The following is a 27,988-nucleotide window of genomic DNA, read 5'->3' as shown; positions in this document are numbered from 1 at the left end:
ACAGGACCACACTGACCCACTTAGCAAGAATTGGTAAATATGAAGAAGAATTTTTCTTTTTTTTTTACTGTTAGCATGAGCACTAGTGTTCCAGGCGTGCCATTCTTTTCTTTCTTTACTGAGAGATCCTGCTCTTGCAAAACAGTTGCCAGGACCTCACCAATACATTGAATATTGCATATTGCAAATGAGTATGGTAGGGACATACCTATTCATTATACCAGTTCCATCAAAGCCCAGCCTCTTAATCCATTGAGATGTATTCTTTGGTCTCTGCTATGCCTCTTCAGATCTTCAAGGTAGTATTTTGCTGTAGGCAGTGTGGATTGGAATAAAAAGACTTTGAAAAAGCTAATTAGAGAAAAACATTTCCAGTTTACTTTTGTGAAGTTAAAAAAGGAGAGGAAAAATTGTATTTTAATTTAAAAAAAAAGGGTGGATAGGGGCTTTTTGAAATGCAACAGTTTTTTATACTCCTAGACATTTCATTGATTTGCAGATCTTTTCCAAGCATTCATTCTGTGAAACAAACCATAATGATGTTAGAAGTACAGTGAACAAGTAGAATACCTAATAGGACAGAAGGTGTTTCAAACAGCCTGCCCACCATCTCAAGAGGGAAACTGGTTAAACCAGTGATCTGTTTTTCTTGCAGTTTTATTTTCAATTTCAAGGAGGACTCAGAAGAATTAAACATTTGTCTATCTGAACAACAACAACAAAAAAGCATTTTACAGTTGGATTATTTTGTTTCTACTTTAATGGCACCTGGATGTGAGAATCAGATTGGGATTCCTTGTAGCTGCTGGGCATATGTATCACTAAAGCAAACCTTAGAGTTGTGAAGCACTTAATATCTCAGCAAAAGTCATGACAGTATGATGCATAAACTACTAGTGAGGGAAGACAAATGGAACAGCAATTAGTTATGGGCATGGTTTGCAGCTAAAGTTTTCACTCATCTTAATTCTGTTTTTATCAGTAACAATAAGCAACAATTGAAAATATCACAAGTGAAAAGAAAAGCAGCTGTCCCCAGTCAAACCAAGGCCCCATCCAGCACAGTATCCTGTTTCAGAGAGTAGCCAGTAACTTATGAACGGGGAAGAGTATAAGGAGCAGTAATAGACATACTTCCCCAAAGTACTCTTCTGGTCTTCAGCACCTTAACTTCTTGATGTGCTGTCACGGTGTTAATAGACTGGGGGGGTTTACTCTCTCATAAATTTCTCAGGTTACTTTTTTGCCAAACTGTTCGGAAGCAAGAAATTTCACACAAGTGCTATCTATCCTGTATAGTGAAAGGAACTGTTGTCACCAGAAGACTTGAAAGGGAGTAAAGTCAAGTTGGAAGAGAGGTGTGAAGTAGGCAAATGAGTGGGGAAGACTGGCCACAGTCTTTAATGGCATAACAGTTTCCAGGATCAATTACACTGTGAGGAGGTGGTAGCAAAACAAGCACTTGCATTGACTGACTGCAGAGCCTTCTACATCTTTATATTCTGCCAATGGGATTAAGCTCAAGGATTTTTTGTTGCTTCTTTATATATATGGCATGGCTACAAAATGAGGAGGAGGTGTAGGAAGAGTACTGCAGTTCCAGTGACTGACCCTGGTGCCCCATTTACTTCTGTCACCCATGCTGTTTTTGTTGTAGCTGAAAAAAATTCTTCAAGGCATAAAGGGCAAAAGGGCAAGTGGAAATACCTCCTAAGGTCAGACTCCTTTCTCTTTACACTCTTCATCAAGCAAGAGTGTACACGTGTGGTTGTAGGAGACATGTCCAAGGCACGGGGGACGTGCCGGGGCTGAGAAGCCCAAAGGAGCATGCATCTAAATGGATAACCCTATTGGTTAGAAGGTCACATGATATCAGGGTATAAAGGGAGGCGCCAAATTTGAAATAAACTCTCTTTGATCACCACCTCAGAAGACCGTACATTCTTCTTTACCATGTAAAGTACTCGCCACACTACATGTGGTTTTTTCCAAGTCTGTTTAAAGCATGCAGAATGTTTAAAATAGCTACACAATGATTTAGTGCTTGAAGTTAGTCAAGGTAAAAAGACAGTAAGATGGGATCTTTCCTGACAGCCGTAGAAACCACCAGTACACTCTGGTTTTGTTCCACTTTATAGCACTATCCATTATTGTCAGCATCATTGTCATAGCTAGGATATGGCAATCTTTTTCTCCTAAAAGACTTAATTTGTGATCTAAAACATTCCTCATAAGCTTAGTGCACATTCGAAGGGAATGGGAGACAGCAGGCTTAATATTGTATGGTGCTTTTCACACACTGCAGGAATTGAAAGCTCTCACTATGGTTTATGATCAAGGTCAATGAACGCAAGTAAACTCATTAAAGCATTTATGGGGGGCCTGGATAGATTAGATGGCCTTACTGACCTCTGCACTATACTTTCATTCTTCTGCAGATGAATAAATAAAGAGGCTTCATCGGAGCCAGATGTTTTCAGTGTGAGTATTGCTATTAACATAATCATAGCATATATTCATACCTTAGTTCTTATATTTTGTAGTCTTTATGTCTTGTTTAGAAAACATACATTTGTACTTCCTGAATCCAGTGACACCTATGCTTTTGATATATATCCAGCAGACATACTTTTATCCATTTTTCTTAAATAAATTTATGTGGTGGCAGGGGAAAAGGTTTTTGGTTGAGGATTGGTGACTGTTTTTCTTTTGTTTTTAATTTTGTCTTTTTTTTTTCTGTTATTTTTAACTTCATTATTAAGTTAAATTATAGTGATGTTTAAAATCCTGGAGGCAAATTGGTTTTATTTGATTTCTTCTGATATATGAGAAAAAAAAATTAAGAGTTGAAATCTTGTTTTCCATACTCTTGAGCTTACATTTTTAATGAGCCTTTCAAACTAAAATTGATTTTTCTCTTTCTTTAAAAAAAAATTGTATATTTTATGAAAAAATTAATACCTTTGATTTTTTTTAATTGTTTGATCAGCATTCACATCTAGGATGATGAGAGGAACAGTTGTCTTCTTAATTGTTGATAAAAATCAACACTACTTCACACTTACTTTTATTTCTTTTTAAAAAGAAAATAAAATGCACAGTGTCAGTGTAAAAACTTTCACAGGTAATTATAATTTTAAATCCTGCATTTCTGAGTTACTGTCTGCTTTATATCTTGGAAACCACCATTTCTAGGGTAATCCAAGCTACAAGCATTTGTAAAGTCCACGGACATAAATGTAAAAAGATCAATTACAGATGATAGGGAGAACCAGAGATCTTCAGATCTAACTTTATCTCTCTTACAGTGAAAAATATTTTATGGCTATCTCAATCACAGAATCATAGAATTGGCTGAGCTGGAAGGGACCCATCAGGATCATTGAGTTCAACTTCTTGCCCTGCACAGGACACCCCGAGAATCACACCATGTGCATGAGAGCGTTGTCCAACTGTTTCTGGAATTCTGTCAGGCTGTCACCACTTCCCTGTTCCAGCACCCAACCACCCTCTGGGTGAAAAACCTGTTCCTGATATGCAACTTAAACCTCCCCTGACACAACTTCAGGCCATTTCCTTGAGTCCTGTCACTGGTCACAAGACTGAAGATGCGCCTGTCCCTCCTCTTCCCCTCATGAGAAGTCGTAACTGCGATGAGGTCTCCCCTCAGTCTCCTTCCTTTTCTCCAGGCTCAACAGACCAAGTGACCTCAGCTGTTCCTCATAAGGCTTCCCCTCTGGTTCCTTCACCACTCTCATTGCCCTCCTTTGGACCCTCTCTAATGGCTTAATGTCTTTTTATAATGTGGTTCCCAAAACTGCCACAATATTCAATGTGAGGCCGCCCCAGTGCAGAGCAGAGTGGGACAATCCCCTCACTAGCCCGGTTGGTGATGCTTTACCTGATGCCCCCCTGTACACGGTTGGTCCTCCTGGCTGCAAGGGAATAGCTCAAATACAGTGTTGAGTCAAATGCCTATTGCTGCCTCTTATCTGAATATCTATATGAATCTATAAACACTTAGATTTGTGGGTTTGTGTGATAATTTGATATAATGACTACCATAGTTGCATGTATTTTGCAGTAAGGGACAATATAGGCTGAGAGAATTGGAATTTTCAGCCTGGAGAAGAGAAGACTTAGGGGTGACCTAATTTTACATTCCAGTACCTGAAGAGAACATGCAAAAAGACAAGAGAGGGACTTTTTATAAGAGCATGTTACTACATGGACGAGTGGGAATGACTTCAAATTGAAAGAGAGTAGGTTTGGACTAGATACTAGGAAAAACATTCTTTACTGTGAGTGTGGTGAGGCACTGGAAGAGGTTGCCAAGAGAAGTCATGGATTGCCCATCCCTGGAGGTGTCCAAGGCTATGTTGGATGGGGTTCTATCAACCTGGTCTAGTGGAAGGTGTCCTTGACCACGGCAAGGGGGTTGTAACTGGATGACTTTCGAGGTCATCCTTGAAACCCTTCCAACCCAAACCATTCTATGATTCTATGATATGAGTTGTTCCTTTTTCATCTGTATTAAACTGGGACGTGCAAAGTTTGAATATCTATTCCTCCCCCACTCCTGGTTAAAATCCCAGTTCTTCCCTTACTAGTCTAATTATTAGCAAATTGCTAATAATAATTGCAGAATAAGTAGAAAAAGGGCTAAGACTGTTGCAGTATGAAAGCTTCCTTGTCAAACATACACTTTAGTCAACAAGGATTGCTCGAGAAGCCAAACTAAATGCTTGTTTAATATAATGGGTTAACTGGGGAGAACACTGTCTTTTAGGAAAAGGCACTCTGGCATTTTCTACAGGCCACAGCTCCTCTCTCAGCGCAAATATTACCAAAACTATTGCCAAAACCAGAAGAGGGACAGACAAACTGAGCACTCTTCCCCAGTAGAGCCAAAACCTTAAGATTACTACTCCTGCTTCAAGCAGGAGAATGCTTATTAAATGACTTGAGGTCACTCAAGAAGGTAGAACTCTGGATTACTTTACTAGAGGTTTCAAGATACTATCCCCAGAGATACTTTTGTCTTGACATTCTTTACTTGATATATTTACCGTGGAAAAGAAATTGTTATGACTATTCAGCAATGACATTTTTTGTTTACCTCAGCTGCAATGTATGTTTTTAAACACACCTAGCAGCCTTAACTCACAGTGACCAAAAAAACACATGCATTACAACAGTGTACAGCAAAAGATGTGTTCATAGACATCAGGTTGCATCAGGAGTCCCTAGTCAGTGGAAATACAGAATCTGAACTTGAAGATTGTGCCCATTGGAACATTTATTTCAAGCAGTTCCAGGTACTTTTGCAATAGTAGGTCAATGTCAAGAGTTGAAAGATATTTCTGGGTCTGCTTTTTCTGGTCTGCTGAAAGCCTGACTTTGTAACAGATTTTCAAAAGAATTTGCAGAGACTACTTGAGTAAACAAATAATTATAAATGTGTGCCTATATGAGAGCATTTTTACCACATTATTCTTACTGATGCCACCTCTAAATCTGGCTTCATCTTTTATTTCCTCTATAAACTGTGTTTTCAGTACGCCCTGTAAGTAGATATTTAGCAAGAAGAGTTGTGTACTAAAGTTTTTGGTACTTCCTTGAGGTTGTGTATAAATGATAAAGGAAAAAATGATAAAGGAAATCCAGATTCGCATCTGCCAATATGAGTTTGTCTCCCTCTTCTGATGAAATATTTCTTTGACCAACAAAGATATGTATTTTGCAATCTACCTGAAGAACAGGTCCTTACCTTAATTGAAATATCCAAAATTCCTATTCTGAAAATCGTTTTTGATTTGGATAATTGAAATATCCAAAATTCCTATTCTGAAAATCGTTTTTGATTTGGATAATTGAAATATCCAAAATTCCTATTCCGAAAATCATTTCCGACTTGGATAATTGAAATATCCAAAATTCCTATTCTGAAAATCATTTCCGACTTGGATAAAAATAAAGGCATTGTTATGGGACCATTGCCATGAACTGGTATTTTGTTGACTGAATAGTAAAATGAAACTCGTTGAATTCTTTATTTGAAATAAAACTCATTCACTGTTACTCCATTCTTAGAGACAAGATTCTACACATATCAGTCACAGCTACTGTGAATGTAACAGCTACTGGACAATAAACAACCCTCAGTTAATACGTTTCCAAAGTAATCCCTGTACTGTTTAGCATATAGAAGAATAAGTATTAATGGTTCACCTTGCGTTACAAGTCGTCTAAATCACACTGGTTTTCCTTTGGTAGACTGAAACTTTTACAAACAAGACCACAACAGACAGATGATGTGGGTATTCAGAGAAATACTTACTGTGCTAGGATTCAGGCACTTCCATTGTTGTCTAGACTTTCACAAATAAAGAGTAACATGACTGAACAAGTCAAATCATTTTACTCTAAGATCTATTTTTGTTCAGAGAAATCTTGACAGGTTTATTTTTAATCCATGGGACTAAAGGTGTAGAAAGTAAGGAGACTCTACTAATTTGAGAACAGAGAAAATAATGACCACTAATGCCAAATTTCAAATGAGAAGACAAGGTCGCCTCAGCTCCTAAGCTCACATGTGCATGCAGGCTTTGCTTTGAACCTGTCTTACAAATCCTCTTTCCATGACTCAATTCTGTGCAAAGAAATTAGGTTGTGGAGGGTAAAATGAAGCTCCAGTGCGGCTTAGCAAGCTCACTACCCGGGATGCATGCTCAGGATGGTTCAATACCACGTCCTGCAGCTTGGACTGAGGAAGTTTACCTGCTTCATCTATATATTTAGAGTGCACATGCAGAAGACCTTGTGTGGAGGTACATTTGCCTCACGTGACTTCTCACATGACTTCTGTTTTGTCGTCAGCGTGGCTAGCAAAGGGAAATTATTTTGCTTTTTCCCCTCCAGTACAATTTTGGAAGTTACCACAACTGAATGCAAAATCCTATCTGCCTGAGAGAAGGTAAGGAGGACTTTCAGAATTTAACCAAGAATTTAACCAAGAATACAGCCCTTACTGTAAGGATTCTGTTCCACGATCTTTCTCATGCTGCCTTTACCTCTGTCAAACAACTTGTGATCAAGAATTTTCCAGCAGGACATGATCCACAGGACACTCCATACTGAGGGTGTAAAGAAAAATAACAAAGCTAAAAAAAGATGGGCAAAGGTCACTGTGTTCATACATCTTCTAAGAGACATTTAGAACAACTAATACAGCCTGAAAAAAATTGTGTAGGACTTTTTAATGAATTCAAGATTGGTCCTGAGACACTTGAGATTTTACTGTCAACAGAAACCAAATATTTCTGGGCTATATTTTTGCACTGGTATGTTGGGAACTGAGTTAAACAAGAGAAACTAACATTATTGTGGAGGTTTATTTTATTTGTCATTTACTATTTAAGTTTTGCTACATTTTTCAAGCAGGAATTTCTTTCTCTTTTTGCCTCTGAAATTTTTGCTAGGTGCCTAAGTAAGTTCAAAGGATTAAAAAAAAAAAAAGTACTGACATGCACCACCTTGCACCAACTACTTTGCCGACAGAAGTTTTTGGACAGGAACCTTTAGAAGAGAAGAACTGTAAGAAGTACGAGAGATGTCCCTACCAACAGCCGGGGGGTTGGAACTGGATGATCTTTAAGGGCCCTTCCAACCCAAATCTTTCTATGATTCAATCTATGACAGTGTAAGAATATTATATGCCACTGCAGCTGGATGTGAAAAAAACCTTTTGGCTAGAGAAATTGTGATTAAACAAAATGGAAACTCTGAACATAGTATGTGACATTTTTAATATTGTTTAACACAAAGACCACTGCCATGAATACTATTTGAGCATCCTTATTGCAGGCCAGAAGTAGGCAAACACCACCAGCAATTGCTGACCCAATACTTTACCAGGTCCCATCTGAAAAAGAGAGCATGGTGTGTCAAATATTTTCAAAGCAGAATAAATAAGGAAAACAAGGATAAGGAGGAGGTTGTTAAAGCCTTAACACTAAGAAAGCCAGGCTAAAGTCCTAGTCCTACTGCTAACTGAAAGCTAGCCAACATTATTCCAATTTACAAAAAAGGTGTGAGGGAAGACCTTTGGAGTCTAAACTCAGTACATAAAGTTATGGAGACGAGGCTGAAGGGTGACCTCATTGCTCTCTGCAGCTTTCTGAGGAGGGGATGTGGAGAGGGATATGCTAATTTCTTCTCCCTGGAATCCAGTGATGGGATATGCAGAAAAAGCTCAAAGCTGTACTAAGGAAGGTTCAAACTTGACATTGGGAAGCATTTCTTTACCCATAAGGTGGTCAAGCCCTGGAACAGGCTTCCTAGAGAGGTGGTCAATGTCTGTCATTGTTTAAGTGGCATTTGGCCAATGACTTTAATAACATCCTTTAACTGTTGGTGAGCCCTGAATTGGTCAGGCAGCTGTAACAGACGATTGTTTTAAGTCCCTTTAAATTGAAATATTCTAATCTAGTCTAATCTAGTCTATTTCATTCCATTCTATTCTATTTGTATCCAAGAAGAGGATTTTTTTCCAACGAGAATATGATTTTTCCCAGTTACAGACAGCCAGTTTAATAAAGCATTGCTGGCATTTTTAATTTTTATAAATAATTTAGCAACAGTGTTCTTCGGGCATCTTTCACCTCTTACTAGCATATTTATTATGTTTATATTTTGCCTATAAAGAATCCAGGAGTCTCCACTTTACAGATCTCTTACTTTATTCTTTCTTTTAACTAGGAGTCTCTGGCTGTGGATAATATTTTATGTTTTTGATGGCAATCCACTGCGGATCATGTGTGTTGCTTTTGTCATATTCCTGCAATTAACACCTTGGACTTACAGAGGGGTTTTATTAAATTCTCTTGTGGTTGTTCTCACATTAGTGGTGTACAAATATAAATTCACTGATGAAAAGTAGTGAACTTCAAATAGGACTCATTTAACACATATGTGCAAGAATAATTTGGTATATTTCATTTGGATTCTACAGATATCTAAGTGCCTGAGAGTAACATTAAGTGAAAAAATTTTCTCCATAGTTTAATATCACAGACAAAATATGCTTTAAATGTTCTTCACCAGGACCAAAAATTTCACATCCCATGCCCTTTCAGGAACTTCAGAATGACTTTCAATGGCATTTGTTGCAATGGCTTTTATACAGATTAGGAATTATTGTAATGCAGTGTACCCTAAAAACCACTGTATTCTGTTCTTGGTCTGATTTCAGGGTAGAGAGACTCCTTTAATCACACTTCAATTACCACCAAACTCCACCTATAATGCTTCAAGCAGAAAGATATTCAATCTATAACTTTTAGTTGCATTTGTCTTGCCTGTCAAGTGTGCAGAGTTTGGTATCTCTCCTAGGGAGTGTGAGCTATAATTATTTTGGTTGGACTTAGAACTGGTGCTAAGTAAGAAAAAGTCTTTCACCATAATTTTTGTTTTGCTTTGCTCTCATTTAATTCTTAAAACATAAATCTTAACTGTACAGACACTGACAGCTCAAAATATGTAATTCTATAAACTGGAAAAGTCTATTCTTATTGAGGATGTGGAATCCTGGATATTTATACACAACTGTCCCAGATACACCAAAAGTCCACAGAACTAAAAGCTTTACATCTTCACATCTTTCATAACAAGTTTGCAACTGGTGCATTTTTGTGGGGGGAACCTAGCTGAATTCAGGGTCTGCCTGGATACACTTTTTCCTTTGGCAAAGATGTCACATTCTCTCATTTAAAAAATACATTTCTCTTATAAATATTCCTCAGGAACAACTTTAACCATCTAATGACTATCAAACCATCTCATCATTGACATTATTTTTAGCTATATATTCTCTATGGCACCTTTAGGACAAATTAAAATTTGTCATCTTTTGACCAGCAGCTTGGGTGAAATGTGTCTTCTCTTTGATATACAATAGGTGAAATGTGCATAAAACCAGCAGCTAGAGAGCTTGTTAAGCCTATAACTTCTCTGAACTTTTTCTTATTCTTATTGCTGGGCTTGTAGCCACAGTGGGCTTTTAAGATTTTGAGTTGCAACAAACTAACGTGTGAGGTTCCCAGCAAAAACAAACGAGTTGCGTTTCTCCTAGAGACAGGAGCTTTTTGAATCTTGCTTTATCACCTGTTCTGTTGGTATTTTTATCTGACCAGGGATGACATACCTGTGCAAGGCTTTTCTTTTTATTCCCTCTTATATGTCAAAGCTTTTTTCCTATCTCAGACCTGACACTGACAATCCTTTTCTGTTTTCCTCGGTGCCTCAGAGGCTTAATGTCCTGCACAGTAGCTGAACCTTTAGAAATTTCTTCTGTACCTCTGCAGAGACTGTTTCAGTAAGGGCCACAGAGCTGTCACCGTGAAAAGTGAGAGACCTCTGTGGTTAAACATTCTCTAGTGTTTTTGTTTCTGAAAGTGACAGCAGAATGGATAAATGGATTTCTTTCAGCCATGACATTGCCCTACAGATGTACATCGTCTTCATGGGGTCATGTAATGGGATGAAACTGTGCTGGGAAGTTGGCTAATTCCTCTCATTTCAGTACAGGTAATTTGTTTGTTGAAGGACTTGATAGTTGACAACTTGAATAAAATCAATTGTGGGCAAGCTACTGTGGTAACCACAGTGAATGGGAAATTCACTACAAATAAAATGGGGATTATTTTTGAGGCATTTTAAAGGCAATTTTCCATACAGCTCGCTGTGAGCTGAATAGTCTTATTTTGTAATTAATTTAGGGTCTGCTCTTCCAAATATTCCTATGAAAATCTACTGACTGTAATGGGATTTTTTCAAAAACACACGTGCTCCCTGCAACAGTAAAGCTTTGCAAGTTATGGATATTCATCATGAAAAGTAATGATGATTTTATTTTATAAGACTACCTCTTTCCTTCAACCTGTGTCCTCTGACCCTAGCAAATTTCTCACTTCTGAGAAAGTTTGCCTGAATTTTTCTTCCTTATATGATATTGAGATTTTTTTTTTTTTTTTTTTGGAGAACTCTGTTTTGTGTAAGCTTAGTTGTTGATGATTTCACATAATTGTTCATTTATAATACTTTCACATGGTTTTTTAGAGGGGTTGCTGTTTGATGTTATACCCTATAATCTTATAATCTTACAACACGTTATTGTTACAAATTTACATCATGCATAACAGACATAGGGGGATTTTTTGGTGATAGTACAAAAAAGTCTCCTTTTCTGCATGTTTTCACTTGTCACCTACTAACACATAATACAGTTTCCTGAGAAATTTAACAGGGGACTTACAGTCGCTGGTAGTATAAGATGAGGACAGTCTGCAATCCGGAAAGAAGGTATATTTTAATGGTTTTTGTGTGTAGATTAAATTAAGTTATCTAACCTTATGATTAATCTTCTACAACTAGAAAAAATGATGATGTTGTAAGGAGGTGGTGGGTGTACAAAAAATACACAGGTGAAAAAATAATTTTTTGCAGTTAAGAACTGGGACATGAGAATTTTTGCATCTCAGTACTGACAGGAGATTTCTACCATGTAACAGCCCTACTGGAAGCATTAAGATGCAGCTATATAATTTTCTTGATGCTTTTTACATGATATGCGCTGAAAGTTACCCACAGGAATTTGCCCTATCTATGACAACTTCTGTGCCTGGAGAGTTTGCCATATCAGGGCCTCAGTGCTAATAAGGACTATTTTGTCATCTTTGATTATAGCTTACAATTTTGAATGAGGAGAATAGCTGATTTGTTTATCTTTATGTACTGTGCTTGGTAACCCTTTGTACTGTTTTGAACAGTCAGTAAATAATTAATGGGCGAATGGCACAACAGTGAGCAATTAAAATTTTTGCAGTGTCTTATCTAAAGGAGAAGATAATCACTCTTATTTCTCATGGTGGGCAAATCAAATGGAAACCTTAAATCTTGGGTAAAATCTGATGTAATAGATCTCTGCTTAGAAATTATTTCCTGTCCATTTCTATTTCTCTCTCTGAGCAAATATAAGAATAATTTCTAAAATCTTTTACTCCACCTTTATTCTCTGCATTGATGTAGCAAGTTGGAAGGATTTGGAGGATTTGGCATCTGAATTCTGTGCTCAGTGGCAGTGTGGGGCCTACAGAAGTACTGATGGACAACAATTAGAAATGAATGGCTGAAGAATCATTTCATCACTTCTGCAAGTTGGGAACACAAATGGTAAGCATGAAGTGTTATTTTTTTCACCAGATTCACAGACTGAGTCATGTAGATTGATACTGTGGCTATTGAAAACCTGCACAGTAACAGGCATCGGTAGAGATAAACCACGCTTTCTGAGACTGATTTGAACACTGAGCAGCAATAAACATTCTGCATGTAAGGACTGCAAACAGCTGTCTTCTTCAGAGAAACCAGTGAACACTGAAGGATTTGACAGATAGGTATCTGTGTGCATTCAGAGGCACACAGGGCTGTCAGAAGGGGAAAGACAAGATTTTGACAGATTTGGTGAGCGTCTTGTACTGATTGCAGCTGATGTGTTTAGCCCCTAAGATGCATTTCATGTTTGGTCTGAGCAGCTTGACAAACCTACAACGATCTTCTCGTTCTTTTATTGTCATTTTAAAATTACTGTCATACATTTGGAATCCAACCCAAATGTTGCAAAGCAGTCAAAGTTTGAACTCATATAAGGTAAGCTGGTGAAGCAGACCTTTTATTTTCTGTCCACCACAAAATATTGTTGAGAATTTTTCAAAGTGTGTGCAGCTGGCAATACAGAGAAGACTGAATGGTTCAAGTAGCCGATGTAGTTTCTTATTGGCAACTGGCACATTACCACAGAAGCTCTCACTTTACATATAACTAGTAAGTTGGTTAAGTTTTACTCAAACTGTTGTCTAGGACTTCCAGACTGGGGAAAAATTAAATACTTAACCCATGCTTATGCCTCTAATCTGACAAATGATAGTAAAGGAAATTTTAGGCCAAAACTTTGAAAAGTAGCTCCTTGGTGTTTAGTAAGCTGCCTGCACTCACTTTTCTTGAGCAGTGATATTGGCAGGCCAATGCAGTTTAACTTTGTCCACACAAAACCTATCACATGCAAATGATAGTGCCAAGAAAGTGTATGTGCAATCTTATGTGTTGACAAAGTGGGACTGGCTTGTGATGCCTTAGATCAAGAGCCAAAAAAAAGACTCACCAGGCAAATTTAGTATAGAGATAAGATAGAGAGCAGTCCTTTAATTTGAAGGCCTTCAACCACGGGAGTATAGCACGGTGCATGCACAAGCGTCCAGGGGTTCCACAATTTATGGTATTGCCCATCCAATCCCAGAATTATCCACTCCCCAGATCCTTCCCCAACACACCCTTCAAAACTGAGTTGGGGATGTTGCCGTGGGATTTATGGTGCTGAAAAAATCTCCCGGAGCAGTTAATTAGGGGTGAGATAAGAAAGGGTTTATTTTGCCAAGGCAGAAGATGTTACAAGACGCGTGCCGGCCGTGCCTGAGATGTTACATTTTATAATACCATCCATCCAATCCCAGATGTGTCCACCCTGTGGCCTTTGCTCTGGACCGCCCCTGGTCCATCCCCTGAAAATGGGTCTGGGATGCATTTCGGGACCACCTACTTCATCACCTTCACCATCATCAGAGCACAAAGGGTACATAGTTACCTAATTCTTGACCGCATTCTGCGGTTTAGGCCCTGATATGCTGTTCTGCCAACAATCTAGGCCTTGCCTTGACGAAAGACTAAACATTTCTGCTAGATTCAGGGGTAGGAGTGATATAGGGAGCATAGAATGTGGTAAGAGGGTTAAGGAATGTGTAAACAAGGGTACTACAGGGAAAGGGATGCAAGGGAGTGAGGGTTGCTGCTTTTAAAATCTACCTATAAAACTTACAAGGCTTACCAATATTAGAAAAATAAAAAACCATTAGGGGCTTAAGGTATCAGGGACCTCAAGACCCCTGTCCTCCCTCATCTTCCTCTTCTTCATGGCGTGTACAGTCCTTTGGAGCACCTCCAAGGTTAAGGGCTTGAAGGTTGCTTTGTCTATGGTGGATCTTGTGGTTCAGCCTAGGGTGAAAATGTTCTTCAACAGAATGAAGACCTTCCTTGAGAGAAGTCTAAACAACCTAAAGAATTTAGAAAATTCCATATGAAAGAGGGAGAAAGGATTTAGCATGTGCTAACTACTGTTCTAAAGTGTGACAAATTATACAGCTACGCTAAAATCTACATTTACCACGCAACTACTTCTAAAATTTACAAAAAGCTAAAAATCCTAAAAATCCAGACGTATCATTTGATTACCTTTCAAAATGTAATCCAGAGTGACATTTGATCAAGGTAAGTTCTTGTGTCTTGAGGGTTCTTTTTTTTGGTGGTTTTATGTATTTCCAATGGCAAGAAGCTTTTAGTAGCACAGCTTTGAAAACGCTTAGACTCAAGGGGATTTTATCAGAAGCTGCACTCAGACAGTGAAGCCATCACAATAATGTTTGCCTCCTCTATTAAAAAAAAAAAGAAAAAAAAGAAAAAAAGGTTTAGGGGGTGAAATGTGACAAAAAAAGGCAAAAAACTAATAAAAATTTTTCTTTCTTACACCTTGGGAGTAGGAAATAGACCAGACACTCTGTATAGCCAAACGCAGATGAAATATAACAGCAAAAGACCAGGATAGCAGAAAAGTGAAATTAATTCTTTACACCCCTGTTTCATCTTGAAAGACTTTTGTTTCTGCTCCAGAACCCTTTTTTTCTTTTTCTTTTTTTTTTATTTTGTTTGTTTGTGTTTTTGGTTTTGTTTATTTGTTTGTTTGTTTTGTGTAGATGTATTGGGGTATCAAACAGTTTCAAACTGAATTGATATAAAAACCAGCATCAAATAAGTCACGAAAATGTGTAGTAAAAAATCATGCAAATTTGGTAAGAGTTTAAGGAAGCTCAAAACCCAAATAGCTGAGCTAGTAAGCTCTAATATGTAGTCTCATGATTAAAGCTGCATTAGTGTCACAGAATTAGAAGATGATTAGTGCAATGCCAGTTTTTGAGGAAGGTTCCAGGAGATGTCATGATAATGACAGACTAATTGTATGAAACACATTGCTGGGCACTCTTCTGAAAAAAAACCCCTGTTATTCATATGAATAAATAGCAGACATTAAGGAAGAGTTAAGCAGATTTGGTTTAAAAATCTACTGTAGTTCTTTGAAGAAGACTGTAAGCACATGCACAAGGGACGGTCATGCCAAGTTGATATGCTCTGCTTGGATTTCTGAAAGTTGTTTGACAAAGTCCCTTCTCAAAGGGTCTTAGAGCAATTCAGCTGTTGTGTCATAAAGGGGAAGGCCATCGCATTTTTAAATAACTCAGAAGATGGAAAGCATAGAGTTGGAATAAATGGTCAGTATTCTCAAGGGGATAAGGTTGGCAGTAGGGTCTCACAGTATGTGCACTGGGTCAACTTTGTCCATAAATGGTCAGGGAAAACGGATGAACAGGAAGGGGACAAAGTTACTGTCGATAGTAATGAAGTAAATACAAAGGCTGACGGTGAAGATCTGTGCAGGGAACAGGTAATAAAATGGCAAATTATGTTTCCAAATGACAAACAGAGGAGGACAAACAGTATGTAGGGAATTATTAGGAAAAAAATGGGCAGATCATTGTCACATAAGTTTATAAAGCTGTAGCACATCCAGGCCTTGAAAACTCTCCATGGTATCTGTTCCCCCTTCTAAGAAGTGGGAAAATAAATGAAAATAACTATACAAAGAATCTACAGAAGACCCAAAGGTGTGGAAGTGCTTCTGTAAGGGAAGTGATAAGAATTGAGGAAGGATCTTCCTTTGGAAGAGGAAGAAAAAGGGTAACTAAGGATGTTTTAAAACAAATACATCAAATCATAAGTGGAATGGTGGCTAACATAGATGTATTATGATTTGGGAGTTTCTTTTCATAGAAGCATAGAATCATAGAATCAGACGGGTTGGAAAGGACCTCTGAGATCATCAAGTCCAACCCTTGATCCACTAACACCACAGTTGCTAGACCGTGGCACTAAGTGCCACATCCAGCCTCATCTTAAAAACCGCCAGGGACGGAGAATCCACCACTTCCCTGGGTAGTTATTATTAGTTTGCTTATTTTTTGTACAAGAACCTGCCAAAATCGGTGATTTTATCATGCACTAGATCTAAAACAGTTAGGAAGAGGTGGTTCTCCTCAGAGTACATAGTTAATCTGTGGAGATGCACATGTTTGACTCAAGGGAAAACTGGAAAAGTTTGTCCAACAGAAATTAGTAATTCATTATTAATAGAGGGACATCCTATTTATTCATGAATTACCTAACTGCAATTTTTTAGGGTATTAGGAGAACTGATTCATGATTGTTCTCTAGACATCTCTTGGCTATGGTTGGACACAACAACATTCTGAACTAGAGTGGTATATGTTGTTCTCAAATTGGTTAGATTCCTTGATTCTGGAGAGTAGCTGAATACAGTTTCAAACACAATAGGGAGGACAATTGATTTACTCTCTTTTGGAAATATTTTGTGACAAGACATCTAACATATTCAAGAAGGTCATACTTGAGGAATTTCTCCCTTTTTGCTTATCATATTGTTTAAAAATAGAGGAACCAATTGATTAAGTTTACTGTGATGGTTAATTAATGTTTCGGTAAAGTTAGTCTCTCAGTAAAACAATAGACATTGCAGGGAAATTCCCTTTGAAGTTTGGGAAGAGAAGTAGTACAAGACCCAGATGAAGCCTTTAAAAGACATTAATAGAGTTTATCATGTAAACAGAAAAAACCCAAACCGAATCAAACCAAACAAAATCACTTAGGGGAGCTTAGAGGACAAGAAGCTTACCAGCTGCCAGAAAGCCAGGAAAGAACAGCACTAGCAGTGCAGCTTGCTTCCATGCTGTCTATTCAATTCCTAAATACATGGTGCTATGTAATTTGCAATTAATCTACCCAAAAATTATAAATGGAACACATTAGACATCCACTGGGACTGCTGAGAGAGGAGTCTGGCCCAGTCATCATAGTTATCCATGCAAACAATAGCTGTCATACAAGATTAGATTACTTGTCAGAAGGGTCTGATGAATTACCATCTGACTATAGTTCCATATTTGCATCTTACCCAGAGCACTGCTTACCTGTGCATAAATACTGGAAGCATACTATTCACTGTACATGAAATAGGTATGAATTGAATCATTATCAGATAATTATATATTAAAAATATTAAATATTGTTTTGAATTTGAATTAAGTTGCTGTTTGGTCACACGCAAAACCAGCTTCATAATGAACATTTGGATTACTCAGTTACCACTTGCAAATTTATAGTTAGTCCTGGCCGGAAAATAAGCTGTAACTCCTCTTCACTTTTTTAAAAGAAATACTTTCTGATATTTACAATTTATTGACACAATTTATTTGAACATCACTGCTTACTGCTTATTTCCTGTGAACAAGCATTCATTCAGTCAATGCCAATTCTTCTATAACAACAGAATAAGGATTTGTAATGCAAAAAAATGTGAACCAGATAGGAAGGACATGGCCTAGTTTTGCTAAAATTAGCATACCTGTCAAATGTGTGTGTCTGTACCTGTCAAATACCTGTGTGTGTGTCTGCATGTGTGTCCACATGTGTGTGCATCTGATTTCAAGATAATTAATGGAAACTTACGTTTTCCTGATTCTGAACAACATTAAAAGCAAGATTTATAGCTTATCGGCATTACAGGACCATTTTCTTGGGATATAGTAGACCCTGCAACATAATTAAGCTCCCCGTATTTGTTTTATGGAAATGGCATTTGTATGAACAAATTGAAGAATGGTTTGTTATCTGATCTCTTTGTACATCCAGGTTCCTAATCTGAGTGTACAGACATTTGGCCACGGACACCAATATCTACTCTGCCAGATTCGTGGATTTAATATACTTGCATGCAGCTTTGCGGCACAGCAGAAAGACATTTGTCTTGTGATTGAATCTACTCATTTATGTTTCTTGAATGATTAAGGCGGTCACACAGTTGACTCTGTGATGTGAGTGCCTAGGGAAAGTATTAACAGAGAAAGACCGTTTGGAGAAATATATTCATCCCTTTTTAAAGCAATGAGAATGGTTGTGACTTAGAACACTTTTGCTATAACTCAGATGAGGAAGTCTGCCTGTACCTGTCATGGTGTAACATCTTATTCTCTGAATGCCAAACTTCTGGAAGGGCTTTTCCCAATATCTCTAGAGGATGGCATTTCAAAGCATAGGATTTCCTTCTCCAAGGAAGTTCTGATGCCCCAAGAAAGACTCAGAAAAAAAAAAAAAAGACAAATTGAACTTTTCCACAGAAAGAAACTATTCTGGCTTGACTTTTCAGAAAACAGGACTGAACAACACATAAAAAATACAGTCTCAATAGTTGGTAGACCCTTGACTGAACATGTCCCCCAGGGACTCTACGAGTATAAAATTGACGTCAGAGTGTGGGGTGGGGTGGTGGAAAGCCCTGACAGGACATCTCAAATTCCAGCTTTCAGGACTGCAGACTGCTTTCTCCCTCCTGCAAAATCAGTCATCTGAAATAAACACCTCAGGTAGAGATGGAGGATCCTGAGGCTCTTGAATTTGGGAGCTTGAATTCCCCGGAGGCCCCAGCTGCGAGCTCATCTGCATGGCCAGGCTTCTCTGCAGCTCTAAGGACCCAGACATTGAGATGGCAGAAAGCAGGCAGGCATCTTTTGGAAGTTTGTTGAAGATGAAGTGACTCTGTGAAAACTTCTGGGTCCAGTGTTTCTATATTTTTCAGTGAAAAACTGTTCACTTGGAAATTTCTTGACCAGCTTTTTCTGGAGGCTGTAGTTTGGGTGAATTAGACACGTACTATGAGAAATGACAATGGATCATAGGGCTGAAAGGAAAACTGCTGATGGGAGAACAGCTGAACAAAGAATTCAAATAATGTTTTCCATGTTTTTCTTTGTTTTTTTTGTTTTGTTTTGTTTTTTTAATGTTGTAGTTTATGTTCTCTTTTGTATTTTCAGACATGCAACTCTAAATCATACCTCATGGTTGCAAGGCAGACAAGCAACATGAGTGATATTATAGATCACAGTCAATTTTGTGATTTTTTTTTTTTTTGGTCAGGCAAGATTTTGGGCTGGATAGCACAAATTTACGGAATATCATTTGCTATTTTTACTTTTTTAAAAAAATGGTTTAGAGGAAAATGTATTTCCAAAACAATACCCAATTGCAATCAGATGTTTATGTATAGAAGTAGAAGCATGAGTATGAAGAGCATAATGGAAAACACTGTTAGAGGGTTGCTTGGAGAACCAGCCATATAATGTCTTTGGGGATTTATGGCAGAACTTTCTTTGAAAACATGGGCAGTATTCAGATGGCCTGAATACTTTCTCAACCACATGGTGGGAGTCACAGATGCTCAGAAAAAATAAAAAAAAAAGAGAAATCTGGGTATCTAGGCAAACACCTCTACCTGAAAATTAGTGGTTAGGTAAGTTGTCTACTTAAAAGCTCAAGTTTTGAATCCGTGCACACTAATTACATCAATTTTGAAGGAGAAATAACTTTAAACTGTCTTGCTTGGAAAAGATTTAGAGTAGTTGATAGAGCAATTACCATAAAATGGCTAATCTATTGCAGGTGTGCATATACTTGAGCATATTTAGTTTATTCAGCAGAGTTCATCCAGCTTATAAACTGGGTTGGCTCAAAGCTTACAGGCTCCAGCTCTAACAGGGGTTAACAGCATGGGTTTTATTACGAGCTTTCTTGCCAGCAAAGAGGTAAAAACAAAATCATTTTCAAAATAATTTTCCTTTGTTGGGAGAACCCCCTAAAGGAATTCAGAGGAAACGGTGTTGTCTGTCTGACACAGTTACAGTCAGCCAGCAATCGTGTCTCAGCAAGTAGTACTGCAGTCACTCAGTAATTTATGTGCTTCATGCCTTGAGGGCTATAAAATAATCTGTATGATATACAGCAATAGGTGAGCTGTTAAACAAAAGGATTGAATGCATGTAGGGGTTCACATGGATTGTGTGTGACCTATGCAGCACCTATGTAACAGGAAACGTAGAGTAGCTGCTCCTGTAAGGAGAGGTGTGGAATTTTTTTTCCTAAAATCTTCTGCATTATCTATGTTTAGAAAATATATTGCTATACAGAGTCTGCACTGATTTAAAACAGGGCTAAGTTACAATCAATAGTATATAAGTAAAGTGTTATCTGAGTTAAATCTCTTGGTGTCATTTGACCTACATATTGTAACATATTTCAGGGCTGAAAGGAAATGATCTGACTGTTAAGGGCATTATGGCTGGCAGAGTAACCAACCCAAGTTCCACCACAAGTCCATGAAATGGTGGCATGGGCATCGTGACAGAAATTCCTAGAAATGTTGAACATGCTGTGGGGCTGGGCACACTTGGGCATCAGCAGACAGACTGAGGAGAATGGGTTAGGAGACTGCCTTTCTTCTCTGCAACATGTAGCTCTGATCACTTTCACAATCTCTGTATCAAGACCAGGCCAAACTTATCCCAGTCTCCAGAGAAGCTAAATGTCAGCAGGTACTGAGCAGGTACTTGGTCTCCAGTTCCCATGATTTAGACGTAGGTGAGATTAGGAAGACATGAGGCCAGTTGATCAGTACACACCCTGATCTCAGCTCTTATGCACAACATGACTCATATGCATAATATGCATTGAATTCAAGATACAGCTAAAAAAAAGTATGGAAATATGATGGATGCAACGTCCAGTGTCCTAAAACCAGCATTTACCTTGGTAGTGAAATATAACCTGGGCTGACTAGTGCTGTCTTCAGCAGCCTCTGGTGGTCAGGCTCCTGCAAGAGCTCAATTTACTCTGAAGCTGCTCTTTTCTCAGTAGAGCCTTCAAGAAGGGAAGACAGCAGCAGTGCCTTTTCCTCAGTAGACAATTCATTAGAGGGATGACTCTAAGCAACAAGAAAAACAAAAAACCACACTGCTTTTTATGTGTCAGAATTCTCCCCAGATACTGGAAAGGATTGCTCCACTGCATCATACTGCATTCTGCATCATTATAAAGGGCTTATTTGTATTTGTCAATGTCTTTTGTGCAGTGATAGGTTTCTCTGAAAATTCATAACTACAAAGTGTTTCTGTAGGCTGATTTTTACAAAACATAGTTTTGAAAAGTATAGGCTCAACTACACTAAAAAAAAAAGAAAGTATTTTTAGTTGACTAATAATGCCACACAAATATTACATACAGGATAGAGTCTGGACTATGTAAAACTTTTGAGAATATTCATGCCAAAAGCAAAACACTCATACAGAGATATATAGAACTTTTTAACCTAGGTGCTTCATAGAGTGTCTGTGTGTGTATGTTTGCCCATGTGTTTCCTATTTCTCCTCATTATTTTTCCTTGATTTAATGCTTGCTCTTCTCCCATGGCTTCTACTGAATTTATGAATAGCCGTTGAAGGTACAAAATATTTTCTCTTGTTCACACAAGACTAGCCAAAAGACACAAGAATTCATGTCTGACTAACAGTTTGTTCTCATTTGCTTCACCCCTTGCCTAAAGTTCTCTCTAGAGGCCAGACTGGAGGTCTTCTCACTTGTTGTAGAAGTTTACAGAGAAGTACACCCATCCACCTGTAGCTAGTTGCTGGTAAAGTCATCTAGCTTTACTCCAAACAAAGTTCATTAGGGGAACATTCTCCTGCATTGAATTAACTTTACAGAAGCCTCAGTAAAGTGCTAAACGAGTGTGACCTTACAACACCTCTGGTGTGCAGAGAGATTTGTTCTTAGCTAACCTGTTTATCTTCACATGGTGCCAGGTGCTCAGCCAGACCAACTGTAATCTCGCATTCATAGATGCATAGCTGGGATACACACTCCCAATATTTTTTAGCTAATTATCTGCTTGTAAAATGAGAGACATCTTTTGATTCTCCTTAACTGTGAATTTTTTAGAAGAGAAATTTGCAACTTTAAAAATCAAAAATACAAGATTTTAGAGGAGGGGTATAAAATATCCAGTTCCTTACCATTTTCATACTTGTGCAAATGGAATGCTTAGGAATTTTGAAAATCTATCCACTTAGTTACCTAAATATAAGGAGCCGAAATTTTTCATCCTTATTAAGAAAGAGAAAGATCCACTTATGTTCACTAGTTGATGTTATAGAGAGACTTATCTTGAATGGTCTCTCATACTTATTCGAACAGGAAAGATTTTCATTTTAACTGAGTTGTATTGACATTTGCTTTCCTGCCAATAAGATCACAGAAAAGAAATGTATTTTAGAGCCACTGGGTGGAAACCTGGTAGAAACCTTCTAAGTTTTCTAGATTTCAGCCACTGTTCTAGTTAAGTCCGCTGAGATAGGAAATCAGGAAATAAAAAAAAGTCAGTTATATTTTTGGCAGATAAATAACATCTGCATCTTGTTTAGCAATGACAATAACAATAGATATGAGACACTTGAAAAGTTCTTCCAGTTTGAAAATTCCAAATTAAAACTTTTAGATGCTTCCAAAAGGAAAATATTTTTAATCCCCTTGGTTTTCTTTCCCAGAATTTTTCTTCAAATATAACAAATGTTAACCTTTTGCATAATTTCCTATGACAGCTTGAACTACCTTCCATGAACGTCAGCTACACACAACACTTTCATAAATGTTACCTGTCTAATAAATTTCTGGGTATAGAAACCCTAAGATTTTAAAGCAAAGTGTATGAAATTGTCACTGGAGATCATATTTTTAGAGGGGAAGTATATTTGGGATGAGCGTGTAAGAAACAAATTATAACAGAGAAGCAATAAAAAGAAAGTTCAACAGTGGCAGGCTAGAATGCGAGAAGCAGGAAGAAACTGTCAGATGCAGGAGCTGAGACTTGTTTTGAAAAAAGTGCTTTCTGGCAAATCGTGTTCCTATGAGTGAACCTGCCTAACCTGCCAAGCAGGTTAAAGCAGTTTTGCAGAGCTCAAAGTTTGCACTGAGCACTTGAACTGTCTTCTAACAACCACATTTCAAAGACCATAATTTCAAAGAAAGATCTGTACATAGAGTTAATTATATAAAGTCTTTAGTGTTACTGGGCTGGATTTTTTCTTTTGAAAATTAATATTATGATAGTTTTGCTTTGAAAATTAATATTGCAATAGTTTAAATCAACAAAGGAGGTCTTGCTCTTACTGTTCCAGGAAGCTGTGAAGAGATTGGTTTCTATCATTAGAGTATTGTTTATGACGATGTAATTTAAAATGCTCTGTAAATACCCTAGGGTTTGATAGGAGCAATGGTAATGTTTAGCATCTTCATGTGCTTTTCTGCAAAAATATTCCACATATTTTATGGCTTTGTGATAGCATCATCATTAGGAGGCACAGAAATCACCACTGGACTGATGTCACCTCTATTAAAAGAGGGCAGTGTAGTAACAGGGAAACTAGTACCTGATTTTGAAAGATTTTGTGCTAGTTTGTGGGGTTTTTTTTTAAAGTCTCTACAAGGGCAACAGTCTATAAGAAGTTGCCTGAAGAAGTCAGAGTATACTGATTTTATACAGCCTTGTCAGATTTCAAAATTTTTCTGATTAAATAAATTGTGACTCCTTTCTGAAGCAAGGAAGAACTTGCCCATATGGATAATATAAAAGCATGTGATGAGCATGTCATGCCATGCAATCTACAGAAACTGTGTTTGGATTTGGAGAAAAAAGTGGGGAGAAAATAGTGAATAGGAATCAATTGTGTCACTGGTTATTTTCTTTACACATTACAAACACTTTCAATGAAAGAAACTTTCAAAAGCTGACAGTGCCACCATAGTGGCCACTGATAGTTTCATCAGGGTTTCCTAACCTGCTAAAGAGCATTTCTCATTTATTTCTTTCAGAGCAGGAAGGAAGATATCGGCTCCATGACAGAGAGGACCATGTTACAGTGATTCTGTTGGTTTTTAGGTTTTTTGGTTGGTATTTGTGGTTTTTTTTTTTTTTTTAAATCCACAAGGCTAATATCCAGCCTGGATGAATACAACATTTTGAGGATTCATGGTGAACTTCAGCCTCAAATCAGAGTCAGGACATAATGCTGTAGTACAGCCTCGGTGCTGTCTTTGCCTAAATGTCTTGGGTGGGATCCTGAGGCAAGAGATCAAAGGAATCGGGAACCATGTCCTTGTCTGCCAAGGACTATGGAAGGAATTGGACCATTTTTCTGCACTGACACCAAATGTAAAGAGGTGGATTTGAAATACAATGTGGTAATTTTCAGCCTAAAATCAGCAAACCCAGTAGTAAAGATAGAGCAAGTAAAAGTGTTCTGAGCAGAAGGTGCAGGACTTCTGGCTGAACAAACTCTGTAGGAACCCACAACTAGCCTTAATTTCTGAATATGCAAGCCAGGATTTGTCTCCTCATAGTTTCCTTTTTCCAGGCATGGATAAGTAATAATGGATCTTTGAAGAATACTTTGACAGTTGTACTACACAGGTTCCATGTATTATGTAAAGTACAAATAAGGCTTTTTCATGAATGATACCTTTTATAAGAGCAAGAACTCCCTACTTTAGTTTATAACGAAATAGATTCCTCTACGAGAAAACAGTACTAGTTTAGAACTAATGCCAAAGCTTATTGATTTTGTCTTCAAATATTCCCAGGAACATTGATATTGTTGGGGTAAAACAAATTATAAAGTATTTTCTACTTTCTGTTGTTGTCTTTGTAATTGACATTGTGTCATTCTCTCTTCTGCTTAGCCTCCAACATTCTTTACTTCAGGCTGCCTGAAGTATATAAGAGTCCCTTTTGACCTTGGACATATTTTCACTTTATGTGAAATGCAAATTGCCGCTTTCAATCTCAGAGGGAAATATGCTTTTATGAGTACCTATTGTAGGTCTTGATTCTTCTTTTGGCATATCATCTAGAAAATATCGTACAAAATGTTTTGAGTTAAATGTGGAGCATCTGCAGCTTTGAAACAAGAGGTGGATGTGTGGGTTATAAAATAAAAACCAGTTACCAATGATATGCAAATTGCAAATTCTTCATAGCTTCCTTTGAATTTTGGTAAAACACTTGAGTACTTGTCTGAAGCCTCTTCAAATGTATTCAAATGGTTTCGACCCACAACAGCAATGTTGTGATGGTTTTATATAGACTGTGGATAGTGGGCTACTCCACAAGTAATCTAAATGAAGTAATGAATCAAGGTCAATGAAATATGGTTCTTAATCACCAGAGGCTCTTCAGGAGATCTTCAGGATATTTTTGAGATCATTTTTTCTATATATATATTGGGGCAATATCCCGTAGAAAATCTGTGAAAAATACATCCCCCCATTATGTGCTCAAACTCCTATTCACATGATGTATGGTGAGAATATGAATATAGCATCATATTGAAGGTGAATATCCTTGTTTGCACAGCTTCTTAAATGTATCTGATCTGATGCTGACACTTAGGAACCAACTGTCTCAACACTACTTCACCTTGTCATGACATCAGCCTAGAAAGATCTATTATTATTTCAAAAAGTCAAAGTTTAACACTCCTAACCTGTGTCTCATCTGTTCAAGTGTTTGTGTATTCTTTGTTTTTTGCTTTAACTCAAAGGTATTTTCCTCTTTTCCTGCTATTTTTGTTTTGTCCACAACTTGTTTTGAGAAAACTATGTCCTTCTGCTGGGTGTTGTGCTTTGAAATGTTTCAATAGCTATTCAGTTATCCAGCAATGCATAGACACTCAAATTCTTATGAATTAAATAATGGATAGAAAGACTACATGAATGGACAAAGAGCAGAAATAGAATTTGAAACAGAGTTCAGATATTAAATGAAGCAAGTCTAGAGGATGTAGATGAATTGTATGGATGTCTTTACAAATATGTGCATAGTACTATTTCTGCCTTTTTCCCCTTTAAAGCCACTTGTTATTGAAGAAAGTTACCTTTCATTCAGGTTTTCCTGCTACACTGGGAACAGGAGAAGACATTCTTAAAATATTCAACAAAATGCATAACCACTCGAGCTGCAATACCCACTGCATGCTTCCTTTGACTTCATCACTACTGAAGGGAAAAACATTTTCTTTTCCAATTGTAATTTTATAAGAAAGCTAATTGGTTTTACCCTATGAGGAAAAGAAGATATCAGATTATTTCTTTCCCTGTGGAAAAAATTAAAGTTAATTATAAATCTGATATTGTCACTCAGCAGAAGAAAAAACTAAATCTGTCATCTGGGTGACTGCTTTCCTGTCACACATGAAAGCAAGTGAGAGAGAGAAAGAGCTATCTGTTTGCTCAGCAGTAGTCCATTTGAGAAGACAAAAGAAGAACTCAGCTTCAGCAGAGGTATGTCAAAGAGCAGTGCCAGGAGGCATTTTCAAGCATCCCAGACAAAAGAAAAGGGAGACCTCAAGCTGATGTAGGCAACATTGCCATAAGCACGATTAGTACAGTTGAATTGGTACTAGAGAAAGGTACCTTCAGGCCTCAGTTACTCGAAAGGTCTGAGTTACAAGAAAGGTTCTCTACTGGGAACAAAATCATGTCTTATCAAAACTTCAGTATCAGTGTTACAAACAGGGCTTTCCATTCATTATATTTTCAATTTTTGCTACTCTCAAATGAAGATTTCTCTAGTATTAACCCTAGCTGAGCAATCCAGCTGCAGGTCAAAACATATATAGCAGTGCCTCCACCTCCCACAGTACACTTTATTTTTGACTCAGATATGTGAATGAATGGGAATGTCTTTATTTTTTGGTTAATACGTAGTCTACTAACCATGAAAACACCTGCAGCAAAAATTAATTCTTCTTTTTATACCAAACAGGATTTTAGTGGAACACACCTCTGAGGTTTAAACAGAGAAAAGTGCAAAATTTTTTTATTGTTTCCATGAAAGGTAAATATTTGGGGAATTAATGTATTTTATTTAAACTATTTTTTTTAAAGCATAAACAAAATAGGTAATACCATGCAACAGAGTAATCTGTGCTTATCCGGGAAATGTTTGTGCCTTGCTTTTGTGATTTGCTTGAAGAGATTACTTAGAGCAATATACATTGCTTAGAGCTTGAAAGAGACTGGAAGAGTCATCTAGGAGGAAACTGCCCTGAGGAAAGATTTTGAAAACCTGCCTCAGTCTGAGCAACTCTGAAAGGAAAGGCAAAAAAATGGCCCCACAAAATGTTTTTGAATCTGGAAATGTAGTTACCTTTAACAGAGTTACTTACAAGTCTTGTAGATGTAGATGTAGAATCAGAGAAATTTTGAAGGTTGTCAATTGAAAATAAGTTGTGGAAAATGTGTATTCAGGGAATGTGTATGCATGGAAGCACTGAATGTATGTTTGTGCTGTAAAATTACTTTCATGTGTGGAAAACCTTTGCTTTCCTTAGGGAAACAAATATACTTTTATACAAGACAATAGAAACCAAAGGTGAAAAATACTTCATTAGATCATTTTCTCTATGCTTTTCCAGTGAGACAGTCACTAGCCTTTCAACTTTGTGCCTTATATCATCACACAAGATTTGAAATTAAGTTTCCCCCAAAGGCACTACCAGAATTTTTTTATTTTATTTTTTCATACATTTCTAAAGCAGCCATCACTAGCGTCTTCACACAAAAACATATCCAACATAAGTACAGTCTCAAAATGGTAATAGAGCTCAGTAATCTTCTCTGTACGTAACAGACTCTTCATAAAAAATGTCAGGTATTGAATGGAGTCCAGAGACCTCAATGCTTGTTAAGAAAATGTTATGTTGGAAGATAGAAGTTACACTTTGCTTTGAAAAAGATAAAATAAATGGGAGATAGGAAAGATTAAACCTGTATTGCAGCTCCTTTGTGTACTTATCAAGTGGCAAGAATA

At 37.5% G+C, this 27,988-nt stretch overlaps 1 long non-coding RNA gene across 1 annotated transcript; it reads right to left on the bottom strand.

Annotated features, from left to right (window-relative positions):
• Positions 1-220: 220 nt before the first annotated feature.
• On the bottom strand, positions 221-27,440 carry LOC116780785. Its single transcript, XR_004354621.1, has 4 exons — positions 27,345-27,440; positions 20,874-21,049; positions 18,243-18,372; positions 221-310 (listed from the first exon to the last, which is right to left on the bottom strand). It is a non-coding gene; the product is annotated as an uncharacterized LOC116780785 (long non-coding RNA).
• Positions 27,441-27,988: the final 548 nt, after the last annotated feature.

The sequence above is a fragment of the Chiroxiphia lanceolata genome, chromosome Z (genome assembly GCF_009829145.1).
Source record: "Chiroxiphia lanceolata isolate bChiLan1 chromosome Z, bChiLan1.pri, whole genome shotgun sequence".
NCBI classification, from domain to species: domain Eukaryota; kingdom Metazoa; phylum Chordata; class Aves; order Passeriformes; family Pipridae; genus Chiroxiphia; species Chiroxiphia lanceolata.
The sequence above is the reverse complement of the archived record's forward strand: the minus strand, read 5'-3'. Positions and strand labels throughout refer to the sequence as shown.